Raw genomic sequence first — 17,357 nt, forward strand, 5'->3', positions numbered from 1 at the left:
GAAAACGGGCAAAATTACTCGCGAGGTAAAGTATTTGACTTTAAGGTTGAATTCTGTCTGTTTGAGAGAAGTGTCTGTGTTTATCACATGCATGATGTGAAGCATCTTTCTGTTCAGATAACGCCAGCGCTGGGCTTATTACTGAGCAGTTTTTATCCAAATGATTTAATTTCATTTTAATTGCCCTTAGCAACTATTGAGTCAAAACTAGGCTCCTATTGCTCAGCACGAGGAATACCTCGTTCTGTTTTTGGTGAAGAAAATTATATGCCTAAGAGTTGCGCTTTCATATCTGAAGCAATTTTCACAGAGGTTGCAGAATAATGAGGCAAACTGCAGCACATGGCTCGGTTTTCTGTTTTTAAAAATCGTTTTGAATCAATCAAAAAGTTAGTTTTAGACACATAACAACCCCATGGCTAAAGGCACATCTCAAGAAGTTTCACTTTTAGCTTAAAGAAGTTCCAGACTGACTAATAGAGGTGAAATCAGCCACATGCTGTCAAGTAACTTCATGCAAGTTTTTAGAAAGATGTGCTACTCCTACATCTCTCAGCATTTTTTCCTTTGATTAATATTGCGTTGACCTATAACTCAGTCAGATTTGGGTTGTTGTTCATTTTTTAAGAGTGCAGAGTTAAAGGGAAAGAGAGAGACCTTCTCTGTAAACTTAAAAAGTAGGATTTTTTTTTCATACCGACATTTTTAAATCGATTTTTTTTTTCTGGACAGACAGGTGGCATTTAACTGCAACCCAGAAAACCGTGCCCTAAATCCCCGGCTTATCGTCCCTCTGAAACCCAAACACACATGTTAACACACAATAACACACAAACAGGACTCTGCGGCAGAGGCATTCAGCTCCCCGGATCAAAAAAAAACTCCAACTCCATCTGATACCTCTGGAGCAAGTTTGCACATGTAACAACCTCTTGATGATTGCTTCCTCTTAAAAGAAGGAGCCCTCTAATTTTTTTTTACACTTCAGTAGCACATAGCTAGAAAGCCGAGGGAATTGTGCGCTCTGAACATTTTGTCTGAGTGTACTGCATCAATGTGACAGCTCCTTGGGATGCTGGGGGCGAGTGTGTGTCCTCTTTCCTCCCACTGTAAGCTCTCGGCCACGCATGGAGAAACATCTCTTCATAACGGGCCATTTTCTGTTTGTTCTGAGGAATTGGCTTGATGTTCTGTCAAACTAAGTCTCATATTACAAGCGGTGTAAGCGTCCAATAAATCCCACAGAGATCGCGGGACCTCCTTCCTTCCCCGTGTGTTTTTAAGGTATAGGATCAGATTGCTCTGTCATGAATTTGCACGAGCTTTCAATGTTGTATTTAAATCCAGTGTTTATAGGTGATGTTTGTAATTTGATGATCGTTTGATGGTCAGTTTAATCTTAGATGGCCCTTTGGTTTGTACATAAAATGACTTATGGCCCTTTGGACCTGGTCAGGTGCTCACCCCCAACAAGAGGGCGCCCTGGGCAGATGCCCAAACCGCCGCTGCTCTTCATGAATGAATTTCTGTAAACTCCTCACTCAGTGTCACTCTCAGCCGCTTACTGAAGTTAGGATTTTATGCTAAGATAGAAGTTCTTTGAAAAGACTCTCAGAAACCTTTAGCGCCTGGTGTTTCAATCTTTCTTTCCTGGATTTCTCCTCTGCCTGAAACTCTATCCATGTTCTGTGTCCCGTTCCTTTTGGTTCATGTCCTGTAAGTTTTGACTTTCTTTTCAAGTCTTCAAAAATACATTTCTCTAGTAGCTGTCCGTGTCTTTTCCCTGCACCTCTTGACAGATTCTTAACATTTTTTAGTCCCTGAACGATTGCAGTGAGGTCCTTTACGTCTGGAGATGATAAAGGTTGTGTATTTATGGATTCAAATGCTACTGAGGAAAAGCTGCAAAGTTCACTGATTAAAACTGCAGGATATGTGGAGGGAAAAAAATATGCAAAAAGCAATGGAGATCGTCACAAGGAGAACTTGGTCAAAATGCTGGAAGGATCGCTTGTGACAGACAGAAGTAGATAAAATGCATAAGATAGATAAAACTAAATTGTAAATGTGAGATAAAGTTTGTTTTAGAAAATGATGAGCAACCGAAGAAAGACGTTGGAATCAGTAAAGTGAGACGGTGCAAAAGCAGAAACAGTAGATATTTTTATATCAAACTTGCAAACAGTAGCAAAGAGCCAACCATAAGCTCAGCAAAACCACCAAGAAAAGAGCACAAGACAGATACATATTAATTATTAACCATGATTACATTTCTGTTACTGGTACCTTGAATAAAGATTGGCTGAATTACACTTTCTCACACAATGTTAAGCTGTTTTATGGCAAATGGTTCCCGTTTGTACCGTACTCTATTGCATTTTCTCAGCAGGCTTGTTTGTCAAAGGGGCATTTCAGACTTTTGATTTACTTGTCCTGCATGAAGTTTCGCTGTGGGCAATTTGGTCAATAAATCTATTTTTGATGGTATTTTTTTCTAGACAAGCGGAACAGAGCGGTGTGAAATGGCCCCGGTGAATTATGCAACCATTTCTAGAATGTGCCTTCAGAGTAGCTTTGGATGTGCATCCATGTAATCTGCAGAGAGCAGATGACGCACTAAATAACCTCCATCTACTGGCGATCACAGGGTACATGAGTGAGGGACACTTGAGGAAAATCTGAATTTTCACTAAGTTAAAAAGTTTTCTCGGGGCTAATATGTGACTTTCTAAAAGTCTCTTGAACATTGAATAGCTTCTTAAGATAAAACAGACCTGGATTTTATTTGTTTCGGATATATAAATAAATGTATATATAAAATTCATATAAAAAATACTTATTTGGATCCAAATCAATATGTTAAGTCAGTTTCGAATTAGGCGTTTCACTCTGATGTGCAAAGGTGTTTATTGCTTCCATTATTTCCAGAGACTGCCTCAACATGTTATATTAGCAGTCTAAAGGCAGTGAATAGAAGCAGCCAAAAGTCTCTCTTCTATGTACAACTTCTGTCTTTACTAGTGAGAAATTGAACAACTCTAAAGTGACGTAGCTGTTTATTTTATTCCAATAAAGTAATCTTTCCTTCCATCTAAAGTCAGTTTTTGCTTCAAAAATACTTGAAAAGGAAAAAGTGCAAAGTGCAAAAGTGCTTTACAAAACATTAGAAAGGTTTAACATGATTTAATAAAGTTACAAGTGACTCCTTCCAGAGGTGTAGGTGTATCTGTCCCTGGAAAATGAGAAAATTGCTGGTTAAATAGATTTAAATGTAAAAAAACAAGCAGATTTGTTGCTTTTCACTTTTTTACAGATGTAGGATAGTTATAATCTGATTATGCTGCCGTTTTCTTCCTCTGCCAGATACATTTGCTGCCTGTTGCACAAAAGATTTAACTGTATATTTCTATTTTCATTGTAATTTCCACCTCAGGAGTGTTTCAAAGATGAGACCTTTTAATGTGAACCATCAATCAGCTAAAAGCTCAAGTCTTTATTTCTTTAGTATGAGTTCCTTATGTCACCTTAAATATGGATTAACTTCATTTTTTCCCCTCTGACTTCAGCATCTTGCGTTGCTGAGGGACAATAATTACTATGAAATTTGATATTTCTTAAGAGTTTTGAAAGCTTTCTAAAACACTACGCAAAATAAAAGTGATATCTGCTTGAACTGGAAACCCATCCCAGACTTCTATAACTCAAATGGCTGCTTGACATTGTGCCTGCCGGCAGTCTTCCTGAGTCTTGATAGAGCAGAGGCCTTCCTCTGTGTTACTTGTGCTACTTATTCACAGAATATGTATGTTACATCTCTTCAATTCACCCCTGACTTCAAGGGAAGCCAGAGGTTAATGGCCGCCGTCTCTCTGTTCTTCCTCGTGGCGTCAGCCGCAGAGCTCCAGAGAGCTGTCGGTCATCCCTTGCCGGACAGAAATCCTGCTGACCCGGCGCTATGAGTTCAGGGAAAGTCTTGCCACGCTTGCAGGCTCAGTAATGATTTTCCTCATTACTGTGAAGGATGTGACCTGCTTTTTGCCACGTTCCTGCATTCCTGTTGACTGTGAGCCGTCCATCCGAAGGTGAAAGATGCTTATTTTTGAAAACGTCGATGGCAACACGTGTTTGTCGTGTTCTCTGTTCGGGGGATTTAGCGGTTTGAGGACTTTGCTTGATGTTTAACAAGGAATTCTTGTCTTGGAGAACAGATCATATTTTGCTGAGGTGAGACAGAAACTTTCATAGTTTCAGTGAAAAGTTTGAATTACTTCATCACTTGTTAAATTTGGGCTTTTAATTACTCATTCCAGGTTTATATATATATATATATATATATATATATATATATATATATATATATATTCTACAGAAGAATAAATTAGGTGTTCAAACCTTCATTTTTTATTTCTTTTTGGATTTCTTTAATCCACACAGAGACGAGCAATTAGAGAGACAATGTTGCAACAAACAATCTACTGCTCAGTTAACTATCTTGTAACGAAATCAACAAATTTTCAGTTCACAGCAGAAGATTTATGCTGTCTTCATATGAAAACAAACAAACAAAATAACAAGGCTCACAAACTGAAAGACGTTGAAACAGCAGAGTCCCTGACCACAGTCAAGCGAGTTTTACACGACATCAGTTCACCAGGAGCTTAACGTGGTTTGATATTATGAGTGACTCCTTCAAGAGGTTTATAGATTTATTTGTCCCTGAAATACGAGGGACAGAAATATATGAGGGTTCCCTCTGTGCTCCTTCACACTCGACTGAACCCAGTGGTAACAGTGGATTGGAAAAATGCATGGAATAACAAAACAGCGTTCTACCTCCAGAGTCTCCGCATTCGCCTCAAATCAGCAGCTGAGCGACTGATACTCTGACCGGGTTGGATGTTGCAACACAACGATGATCCCAAACACATAACTATCTGGAATAACCTTCACCGAACACGATACTGAAGGTATGTGCACTGTTCTTATTTTCTGACCCATAGAAAATAAATATCATTTCAAACACAATTCTAGTTTTTTAAATTTTATAAAATTTTACTTGATGTATTATTTATTCCAAATAGAAGAGCGTGTGTGAAGAAAAATGTGTGACTTTTTGTAATATTTTTTTTGCATTCCCACACTTCATCGCACACAAAGGGCTGATATCTCATCTCATCTCTACAAAGCAGCAAACATACAAAAATTACATTGATTTCAAGACGAGTGATCCATTTAAATCGACATAAAAATCTATTATTTGACCATAAAACGCCGAGCTTTGCAAAAATACTTCACGTTGCTCAACTGAGTTTCATTTTGTTCCTTGAGGTTTTCACTGAATGGATTCCAGGTTGTAGTTGGAGCCTGTTTTTACAGACCTCTGTGGATCAGAGATCCAGAGAGGTCAAGGAGCTGCTTGGGTCAGCACATCTTCAGGGTTAAAAGAAAAGACCTTTCCTGTTGTAGCTCTGCAGGGACCGGTGAGGCAGAATCAGCTTGAGGAAATCTTTAAATATAGGACATTTAGTCCACGGCACACTCTACTCTACTCTAAATGCTAAACGCTTAATGTTCAGCCCAATGTTTACAACAACCGGTGTGGCCGAGGTGTGCAAAGGGAGAAAGCTGCTTAGACTCGATGCCTCTTCAGAGGCTCCAAAACACTTCATGACACTAAAAACGCTGCTTGAGGTGAGATAAAGGGCCTCAACGTTCAGTCGGTGTGTCAGTCGCCCCACTTTACCGCTGGTTGGGAAATAAAATAAATTAAAAAAATAAAAAAATTTCTTGCAATTTTTCAAACAATCACCCTGAGAAGCATCATGATATTGCTTCAACAGAGGCAGCTCTGGTTTCAGGACCGGACCGCTGTTAAAGGCCACGGCTGTACGCTGAATCGATCAATACACACTGTTGTTTTTATAACGCAACAACACAAACACTCACAAATCACCAGAACACAGATAATAGAGGTCTTAAAGCTACTGGCATGACTTTTCTGTAAAATCAATCTAACTCACATTGGATATAGCTTATGCCCTGTGGAGCCACACTTCATGGGCAGTTTTTGTATTTGTTTTGCTATTTAGTTGTAAACAATTATTTATTGAAGATAAAGTGCTCCAAACAAAACCTCCATGCACAAAAGCCCCTGGTGTCATCAAAGGGTACCTTATCAGAAATGTTCTGTGCATGAATACACTGTAAAGCATTTGAAAGTGGTTTAACTTGAAAATGAAAGTTGGCCTTTTTTAGTGCTTATCTGAAGATTCCAGTTTATTCAATTCTTGGAGGTTTGACAAAATTAATAAAAATAAAAAAAGTTATCACAACTTAGGACAGTAAGTTTACCTTTAACAAACTCACACTTTTAGTTTCAAAATCTAGAACTTGCTAAAAAAAAAAAAAAAAAAAAAAACAGAACAAAAAAAAAAAAAGCTTGCAAGTTTTTTTTGCTTTTAAGCAAAAAAAGAAAAAAAAGCTTAAAAGCAAAAGCAAGCAAGCAAAACACTCCAAGACATATTAAGTTGAGCCACATTTAGTTGTGTGTAAGTGTGAAGACACAACTAATTGTGGCTCAAATCAAGTTTTACAGTGTATTACTAATTGTATTTGCAAGTTTTTTTCCCAGTAAACTTCTCAGGATGTTTACTGGAAGAGCTTTTTGGACAATCGGTCTCATATTTAACTGTCAGGACAAAGTGACAATTTTAACACATTTTGCAAAAAAAAATAAAAACTAAATAAATACATCTTTATAAAAGTTAACCTACTGCAGCTTTGAAACAGTTGGGAACATTTTGGGTACTATGAGCAAAAATAGTGAACAGGAAAACATGAGCTAATTTGTGAAAATACTGCCACTGTGCTAACAGATGACAAAGTTCACACCTGCTCTGCAGCTTCTCATCAGCAACAAACTAACGGGTTCAAAGTTTTTGAATCCAGGCTGCTTTTACCCAGATATCCTTAAAAATCCTAAATAACCAAAGATATATACAAACCTGAACCAGGTAAAGCTACACTGATCAGAGATCCTTTGAAGACAGTTAGAGATCCTTAACACCTGTTCTCTAAACTTTTTTTATTATTTTTTCATAAAAGGAGAAATTTTGCTCTTTTTTTGTTGTTGTTGTTTGGAAATGTGGTAGTAAAAGCTCTGTGGACAAGTTAAACAAAATTATTCTACACTAATTAGATCTGTGATTTGTGAAAGTGAAAAAGAAATGAAACAACATGAATTAAAATGTGTAATTATCCCAATATTGCATCATCATCATTGTCTCATATTTTTATACCCTCACTAATTAATGCCAGCTGATCAACTCAATTTGTGACGTCATTGACCCAAGTACATGCACATTTCTGCTTATCATGGTAATTTTCCGCTTACTTCTAATGAAAACAAAACATTTAAGACGAGAACACATCAATAAACAAAAAAAAAAAAAACATTTCAATCCAGAAATGTATCTGCATATTTCAAAAATTTACTTTTCAGTAAATATCATCAGAACCATATTTACTGACCATCACTGTATGTACAGTATTGTTTTAAGTTTTATAGAAAGTATTTTGTGAGATTTTGCTCTGCTCTTTTTTTTATCCAGCATGTTTGTTTTAGTTAGTTTACATTTTTCATACACAAAATTAAACACGGCTGAACCCAAACAGTGCTTGGGAAATAATATTTCTCCCCCACAACAGCTGATTTTTTAAGCAGTTTCCATACGATTTCCATTTGAACGGCTTCTAAAAGTCCCTGGCAACAATTGTCCTCAACTCCTTTGCTGTTTTTCAATAAAGCTTCTGAATGTCATGTTTGACTAACTTTACTTTGGTAAACATCGGGAAACCTTTCAAACTCGTGGAAAACTTTCAGGTTGGCAGTTGTCATTATTCTCTATGGGTTTGACTGGTTGTTATTTTCTGATGACCTGATATGTTTCTTTGAGGGATTAAAGGTGTGTGTCACTGATCCAGTGAACCAGAATGCAGTTATAAGCCACTCTGATGGTTTTGTGAGGGGAACATGAATCATCAATATGCAGAAATTCCCCTGCGACTCCTGTTAGTTGGTTGAAACATCTGCTTGAAAAAGATTATGATAGTGTGTTTCAGGCTGACCTGGACAAACCATCTGACTGTTTAGAATCGTATATAAGATTTTGGGATAAATCATGTTTGCTGAAATAGGACAGCGTTTCCTGTTTGCCTACAAAAACCCACCGTGCTGCTGGGACCTTTGGTGTGAAGATGATCTCACGAGATTTAAAGAGTAAAACATCAGTCTGAACAGAATATGTTTCGTCTTTGATCGTTTTCTTTAGACGGTGACGGAAAAATCTTAAGGCCACCTTTTGTTTTGAGAGATTTAAAGTCAGACACCTGACCTCTTGGGGTAGACACGCCGACATTTTCAATTTTACACCAAGAGTACATCGAGGAGGTAGTTGAAACAATCAGAAAAGGGAAGTTCCCATGTAAGTGTCATCTCCGGCCTGGACATTGATGGTGATGCATCTCACTTTCTGGGAGATGACTGTGCATTGAAAAGCTATGGACAAGAGTGTGTTTTGTGCAACTTGATGAAAATGCTATTGACAAATGAATTATAGACCCAGCAATTAACTCAGTTTAAACAATTTAACCAAATCCTAACACCAGTAAAACTAGATGAAACTGGATTATTTTTTTTTTTTTTGGCCTTGTCAGTCAAAATAACAGACAAAGTCTAGCACAACCTCAGGTCTGACCAGAACATCCTTACTGTGCAGAATAGTGGTGACCACATAACGTAACGCTATGAAAACTCTGACCAGAAGTAATGAAAACATGAAAATACAGTTTCGTCTTTTTATTATTTGCTACCATGTTTTGGTTTATTTAGCAAAATAAACAAATAGAAATTAGTGTCAAAACGTTGAAGAGGCAAAGCATTGCAAAGCGACGAGCGTTATCCAAACAAACGAGGTGACGACACGATTAAATGATATGGAATGAATGAAGCCATGTTTGACAGAAAACAGCAGAATAAACATTTACTGTTCAAAATTCACAGGGAAAAATGCCGCGGAGCAATTTTACTGCGCGTCATCTTGCTGAGGTTGGGATAGCTTTTTCCAGAACATTACTCTGCGGAAGGAACACTTGATCACTGTCACAAAATGCAAAAAGGAAACATATGACGCCTCGCCGCTTGAGGGCCCACAGATTTTGTTGACGAATCCTGTCCTCTCTTCTCTTGTCCCCCAGGTTCTTATCAAGCCAATTGGATGACAAGTTTTGCTTCGAGGAGAGAAATTAATCCACACAAAACTGGTCTGAGGCATCAGAGATATTGACCAAGTACAGAACTTGTTTGGGTGCTTTTGCTAATGTCTTGCTTTTTATGTTTCACTCAACATGTTATAGCGATGCCTTTTGGCTTGTTCTAGTCCTTACAAAGAATGTTAAGCTCTGTGATTGTCAGAAGTACCGACCAGCTACAGGAGCAATTAACATGCAAATCGTATGCCTGGAGAAAAGAAATGTAGGCGGATTTCTTAAGCCGTGAACCTCCAAAGCTTCTCTGAAGAGAGGTGAAATGTCTTCAAGGATCAAAAAGAGCAGCCAGATCAAATGTGGACCCTGAATTATTCTGAAGTAACAAGCTCCTTCTATTGCTGCGCTTCAAGAAATTGGGTGCGATTTTTGACTGCTGTCTCACTGAACACAATTGGCCCCCAGATTGTACGGAAATGCCTGCGTTTCCTCCCGGATGCCTTTCCACGTTTCCTTGTCAAATGTGGATAGGAAAATATCTCTGCTAATGACTTCTAAGTAACTTGGAGCACCAGCCGTGAACCCGTCCGATCAGGTCAAATAAAATGCGTCATACTTGATTCAAGTTTAAGTTTTTGAAACCGCATGAAAAATGTCATGACTTCTGGCCCCGAGCAGCAGTTCTGGACACTTGATGGCCGCCGAGAGTTTTTAATATTTTCATTTATGAAATAACATATGCATAATTCAGTTCAGGTTTTATCGAACACTTCTAAATATTTAATATCAATTTATGACTTACTATTTAATTCTAAAGATAGAAACATCTGTAGCAAGTAGTACATGTTTTATAAAGCTATTACTCTTAGCTTATATCTTACCATATATGTTTGATAATGTTTGATATGTTTGATATATGTTTGATATATGTTTGATATGTTTGATAACTTCACCTTCTGTGAAGTTACTGGATCAGGAAATTAATCTTTGACCAGATTTGTTTATAAAGGGGAACAGTTTGGAAAACCTATTTGACTCTTAAACAAAGAGTTTGCTGTTGTGTTGGCTGGAGAAGAATCTGCAAACAGTGGGTCGTTCACGCCAGTCAGCATATTGAAATGTCAAGAAGCGGTGCAGTGACATGGTGGTCTGCGCGGTCACACAACACAAGAGTTTTTAGGTTGCATTGCCAAAGCGGAGCTGCTAACTGCGATGTTCATACTGCACTGCGCCACGCATTAGTTGGGTCCGGGACCGACGGTATCTTCAAGCTGACATTGTAAAGAAGTAGAAGAAGGTTTAACTAAATGAAGGAAATTTATTTTCCGGTTCATCTGTAAAGCATCTTCCCAGGATCGGGAACCGGGTTAGTATAACCCAGTTTAAGTTTTTTTTTTCTTTCTTCCCTTTAACCCAACAGTTTTTTTGTTGTTGTTTTTTTTAGTACAATCCAGCACGAGAAACTGTAGTTCCCATAAGTATTTCAGCAGTATGCACTCAGCAATCGGAGCTGCACATGACTATAGCCACAGATTGTGTGTCTGATGATGTTATAAAAGCACTCATTTTCTCATTGAATCATTATCATGTTGGGCACGTTGCGTGTTGCAAGGATTTAGTGTGCAGACAAAAGATAATCCGGCGTAATAACCGTGAGAGCTTCCAGTCAGGTGGTGGCCCAGTATGTAAATAATGCTCATCTGGAACAAGTAAATCAAAAGTAACTCCCGACCCCGAGTATATGTGCGTGCGTGGAAGTGTAAGGTTTTAATTATTCATTTTCGGATTAGGGGGAGAAAATGTAAGAGAAAGACTTTCAGCGTCTGAACATCAGCCAGTCTATTTGTGGAGCAGGAAGGTCGGATGTGGCGCCGCTCCACTTTAACCTTCTGTTCTTTTAGGCTGCTGCAATCAGCCGCTGTACAGATGGCGCACTGGCACACTGACATTGGAAACTTTTTCAGGAGATGAACGGTGTTATTCTCTCAAAACCAGCAGACACAGTCTGACCTACATTTATTTGTCTGTCACTGAGAGGTAGCGAAGTCCTTAGCTAGTAACTGATAGACTATTCTTTATTTGTAATTAATCTGTCGGATATGGGGAGAGGATCCCATGTCTGGCATCCCCTCCCATGCCAGATATGACACTTTTGATACATAAATCATTTTGCTGTTGTTGTTCTGAAACCTGAGGCTGCACTGAAGGTTAGCAGAATTGAATTTTTAAGTAAATAACCAATATTTTGCAACTATGAGGCAAAAATAGTGGCTCACATTTATCTTGACAAAAATAAATATAATCTTCACAGCTAAAAAAAACCCAAGAAAACGTTTCCTGTCAGGACAGAATTCAACATCTTTTGAGTGCCAAAATCAAAAACAGACATTAAATCCCATCCGGCCATCTGGAGGTGCTGTTTTAATCCATCTGATTTCTCTGAGCAACACACCTATTAGAAATGAATGGACAATCTCCTGGGAGGTTTTTCTTTCCTTTTTTTTAAAGAGTTCAATTACAGGACAAAGTATCCATGACATGTATCTCTTTTAAATCGCTCACTTTTCTGTCTTGCAACGTCGAAACCAGAAGTTCTCTGGTTTCATCATCCAGCATCACTTAGGAAAGGAAAATGTTTTTCTCTTTGCTTTTATTTCCCATTTGTCCTTCAGAAGGTTTCATTTTTATCTAGTGTGTCTGTAGAGGAACACCTGAACCATGTGTTTAGATTTCCAGATATTTTAACAACAAAAGCAGTAAAAAATGAAATAAGTGGACAGCTCAACTAAAGCCGAGTTCAGCTTATTAACGTATTGATGATGGATCAAAACTGAATGAACATGGAACATGATTCAAACAACAACAATACAAACAGATTCATGCACTGTCTTATGTCTGCGTCATAACTGATTTCAGCGTCTTACTGTCATCCTTCCTCATGGATCATAAGTTATGTTCCAGCTCGGACAGACTGTAAATGCAACGATGTTTCCTGTGTCTGCGCTGTCTTCCTCCTGTGAAATCTGTTCAGACTGGATGACGATACATTGAAAGTCCACACTGGAGTTTTCTAAAAGACACATGTCCAACAGAGCGTTCACTAAAGCCACCAAAAGATCTGTTATCCAGCCCAGCTTGTTTACGATTGTGGGTAAAAACTTTAATCTGTTGGATCTCTGCAGAATCTGTTTCCTCTTACAGCAGAACAACAACACTTGTGAGCAATAAAATCCTGATTCTGTTTAAACACACAAAAACTTTGCAAGGTACCATTAATAATATATATATGCTTATCTTATAAACCAATCAAATGTTTTGTAAAGGTGACACTTTTTATCTTTTTTTAGGAAGCTGCTAGATTTGTAAGAAGTTTTGGAAAGGTCAATTGCTGGTGTTTTTGTCATTTGTTTTCAACCCGTACATTATTGTGAATTGCATAATTTCTCAATGTTTGATGGAAACCTGCACCACTGCATGCAGAGGTCACAATATTCTTCACAAGTGAAGCAAAGCAGTGTGGTTAGAAAATGACAATTTCTCCAGTTTCCAAGACAAATGTGTGGATGAGGGATTTTGTAAATTGTAGAACGAGAAGTTCAATAAACAACTTGTTGGGCTAAATAATCTCATAACCAACAGTTTAGCGGTGAAGACACTGTGACCTGTAGCACAATAGACAGACGTGAAGACTAATCCGTATTCCTAAATCCTGCAGCATAAATTAGGGGGCCGAGGTCATGGCCCAAATATTTATGGATTTACAAAACAAACACTCTGATGTTCTATTTCAGCACACTTCTGAGCTTTGTCTGTGTTATCCTCTTCTCTCTTGCACAGTCAGCAGGATCCAACTGCATAAAAAAATAAGAATGTTTTTCCTGCAGCTGCAAACCACCTGCTAGGGAGAAAAAAGAAAAAAACCAGCATAATGACACACTTCCTGAGAAATCCCTTTAAATCTTCAAATGCCTGTTTTCACTGTGACCTGCTGTTCAGGGCTTTGGCTGTGAGTACTTTGTAATTCTGCTATGGATCCGATGTTTTAGCTCGAAGACACAACTCTCCTAAAAGTAGAACTTTATATGAGTTCAGGGGGAAGTTTAAAGAATTTAGATTTTTTTTTTTTTTGAATAACAACTTTTTTGCGTTTTCAAAAGCAAAAATATGTTGAAGCAGTTCCACTCTGAAGTTTAATTTTTGTGCACTCGACCCACCTCTAGGTAATACTCCAAAAATTCCACTTAGTCTCATAGATGCTCTTTCTCTCTAAAATTTGGAGTAGATCTGGGGCTGAAAGCATCTCATCGCTTCAAAAATCAAGTGCTTCACAGGCACTGGATTTTTTTTTATTCATTTTTTATTTTTTTAAACTAACTCCAATGATTATTCTCTGACATCCTGACGCTCTGAGACAAGCCTGGCTAATTAAAATGATTAAGAAATGCAAATCAGAGTCACTTAGTGCGAACCGAAGATGGCATCAGAAAGTGGGGAAACCACCAGATGTATTAAATAAGAGGAGATCAAAGATATAAAGTTTGACAGTCAGACGGATGGAACGGCTCACAGGACCCGCTTTTATGACCCCCCGTCATCATCTAGTCTTTTCTCAGCTAAGATATTGAAAGACTTTCTCTGCGTTATGTACCATCACTCAACGATTTACAAAAGCACCAGCTGTCAGAACAATATTTCAGAGTCTGCAAACATTTAAATGACGTGACAAACAGGTAAACAACCTCCAGTGTTTCGCCGCAGCCTGAGGTTGCGCAGAGTTTAATTAGTTGCAGAGGGGGGGCCGGGTGCTTTACTTTATTAATCATTTCTTGTCCTACTTGCTTTGAATCAAGTGATTAGTTAAGAGCAAACTTAATGAGCTGTCAGCTTTCATTAATGATGGAGGACATTAACCAGCGCAGTGTGAATCTGAAGCTCTCTTTGTACTAACTCGGCACCGGAATCAAAATCAGGTGTCTTCTTTTCCTGTTTCAGCTTCCAAAGGTCACCCTACAAATTGCTCTGGAATGAATTACATCCTTCTCACATTACACGCAATAAATCACCTTAATTCAAATCCACTGACATTATGACTCCCCGACGTGGGAGAGCGCGACTATTTAAAAGTCAGTTCGAGTCGATCTAATGAGACGTCTGCGTCGTTTTGTGTGCATCGCTTCTTTTTCACCGGGAGGAAATTCCAAGATGTGTTTTGAATAAATTCATCATAACCTTGGCGCAGATACAGTATTAATGACGGCCTGGTTTTCCTTTTTCCTCCGTTGTTTCCTTGAATTCAACATTTTGGTACCATCGCGATGAAAAATGTGTGCAGTGCAATCTGCTCTGAAAAGAAAAACAAAATAATTTAAAGATAACATAAAGACGTGTAATCTCATTATTTTGCCTTCATGTTTAACTTTTGTTTCTTTCTCAAAGAAGTGATTGGATGGGAGGTGAAATGTCAGTGAACATGACAAACATGGATTTCTTCAAGGCCAAACTGGCTGCAGAAAAAGATGTGGAGGCTAAAGTTCACTGGAGAGAGCTAGAAGAAGATCGCTTCGTTTGTTTTAAATGAAAAGGAGATTCTCAAGCAGAATTGTGGCCCCTAAACATTTTTAGCAGTAATTGTAGCACAACACCCCCCCCCCACCCCCTCCCCAAAAAGACAAAAACAAAATAAGAATCTCCAAAACAATGAATACAAATCCACAAAGAATTATATTTGTAAAAAGAATTAACTGCATCATCATCATGTGTTTGTTTGTTTCGGTCTATCACAAATAGTCCAGATAAAAACACAATAGCATCTACGACTGCACCATGAATAAATCTGCAAAAGTTGATCAAGTATGAATATTTTCTGCAAAGCGTTGCACAAGAAAACATTACCTTTGTGCCAACTGAAAAACGTTTGCCTCAGAGCCAGGGGAAATCAAACCGGAAGCGTTGCAGAAGGACGTTCTGGCACTCAAACTCTCTGCTCTTATTTGAAAGCTCATAGAAACAGCATGCAGACTCTGGGAGGCTGATGTTTTCTCCTGCAGTGCAACAGAAACCATATTCTTTGGGATTTTGTGATAGCATATGCGCCTCTCATCTCGTCTGTTATCTCTGATCATATTACGATTGCAACTGGATTCTTCTAAAACACTTTAGGCATCCAACTCTGCTTTTAATTCAGAAAATAATACAGAATCCCCGCAGGATAAACGTGCCACATAGCGCAGCATGCAAAAAGACTGTTGTAAAGAAAATAATGTGGCGTTGCAGACTTTCTCGTGCCGTGAAAGACTGAGGTTTGGAAGTCGGTGAATCCCTGCACGGAGAGGGCAGCTGTGCTGACTGTGAGGAACCGTCATGAGCTCGACCGGCTCGTCGGCACCATGATCCCCCCTCCTCCTGGTTCCATGATGGTAATGATGCTCTGCTGCCTGGCTGCTCTGTCCTTGCTGCACTGTACAAGGTCAGTCAGGCATGAACTGGAGAGTGCTGCCCGCCCTCCGACCGCCATCACCAACCCTGCACAAGATGCACCCGCGGAGAGCCGGGATGGTGGTAAGTGATGCTTATCTCATCATTATTTGTGTGTTTGTATCTCTGCAGAAGAAGAAAGAGAGAGAGAGAGAGAGAGAGAGAGAGAGAGAGAGAGAGAAACAGAAAGAGAGAGAGAGAGAGAGAGGGAGTGATGCCTACAGGGGTTCAGTCTGTCTGTTGTAGCTTATTGGAAGGTGAATCCTTATGTGTCAGAGGCTTTCACCTCTACAGAAAGCATGGGCTTAGTGGAACAACTAAAATGTTGTGGAGTTTTATATTTTTGCCTGTAAGACAGAGTTTTATCAAAGTTGCTCTACTCTGGAGAGTGAAGCCACCTATGGAGGCCTGTTAACAGCCAACAACAAGCCTGGAATTTTATTTCTTTCTGATTGTGTATTCATGCCAGCTTAAATCAGCCCCTATTGGTAATTGCTGCATAATAATTTCATCTCTCTCACGTCATTTCTGCTGAACACAGCAGCAGAAATACTCTGCACTTTTTAATAATTTATTTATTAAAGGTGTCGAAAAATATGGCAGTTTTTTGTTTGTTTTGTGTTGTTTTTTTTCTACCTTGAAATTGATTTGAATTGTTTAAAAACCACACAAAAGGTAATAAATTTACAGTAAGTCTGTAATACATTTACAGTAAGAAAGTAAAAACATTAAAGCAAGGATTCTTCAGACAGGAAGAAACGGTGCACTGCAAAAACACAAAAAAAATTCCTAGTGTTTTTGTTTACCCTGAAATGCAAATATTGTAGTGCACAAGAAGTAAGACAAAAATAACTAAAAGGTAACTTTCAGCAAGATAAATAAGTCTGTTTTAAGTCAATAGTTTTCGAAGATAAATAAATACTATATTATCAATCAAGGCTCGAGTTAAAAAGAAGAAATTCTGCGAAGCCATTGGTTCTTGACTTACTGGTACTGACAGTGGACATCTTGGAGTTCTCCATTATCAGTAACAACTTCCACACAGAAGAGTGTTGTGGTGTGCTTCGGTCTGGTTCAGTGACTGCAAAAAGACACGATTTTTGAGTTTCCATCCAGCTGGTCACCGGTCGGGGTCGGTCGAGTTGGAATTACCACCGAATTCTTCTGTGAAGACATGCGAGTAAAATAAACCAAAAGAAAAAAGTTTCAATCAAAATGAATGACAGCTGAGAGATTTTCAAATATAGCAGCCGAGTGGAGGCTTCTTCTTTCCTTCGGCAGTTTCGTCTTGTTATGAAACACCCACATTTTCAGACAGTTACCCTGTCTCAATATTTGCTGAAAGATGTCCAAAGCACAGAAGCTCAGAGCACCGCAGAGACCAGAAGAGAAAGCAGGTTTTTCAGGGCACAACAGGCTTCATAATGGAGCTGCAGTTAGAAGAACCCTGAAGCCAAATCTCGGTTGTCATTAGGAGCAGACGACGGCAGAGATCTTGGACCTTATATCCTCAACAACACAGCCGAAATTCTCATATCTTCATTAGAAAAAGAAGAAAAGCTCCCCTAAACCTCTTCTGCTGGGTAGCAGAGTTCAAACAATGAGTTCTCTGGTCAGTT

At 38.7% G+C, this 17,357-nt stretch overlaps 1 long non-coding RNA gene across 1 annotated transcript; it reads right to left on the reverse strand.

Annotated features, from left to right (window-relative positions):
- Positions 1-14,881: 14,881 nt before the first annotated feature.
- LOC129358125 (uncharacterized) lies at positions 14,882-17,357 on the reverse strand. Its single transcript, XR_008605768.1, has 3 exons — positions 17,045-17,357; positions 16,727-16,902; positions 14,882-15,864 (listed from the first exon to the last, which is right to left on the reverse strand). It is a non-coding gene; the product is annotated as an uncharacterized LOC129358125 (long non-coding RNA).

This window comes from Poeciliopsis prolifica, unplaced genomic scaffold (assembly GCF_027474105.1).
Source record: "Poeciliopsis prolifica strain line A6 unplaced genomic scaffold, Auburn_PproV2 SCAFFOLD003, whole genome shotgun sequence".
In the NCBI taxonomy this organism is placed as follows: Eukaryota; Metazoa; Chordata; class Actinopteri; order Cyprinodontiformes; family Poeciliidae; genus Poeciliopsis; species Poeciliopsis prolifica.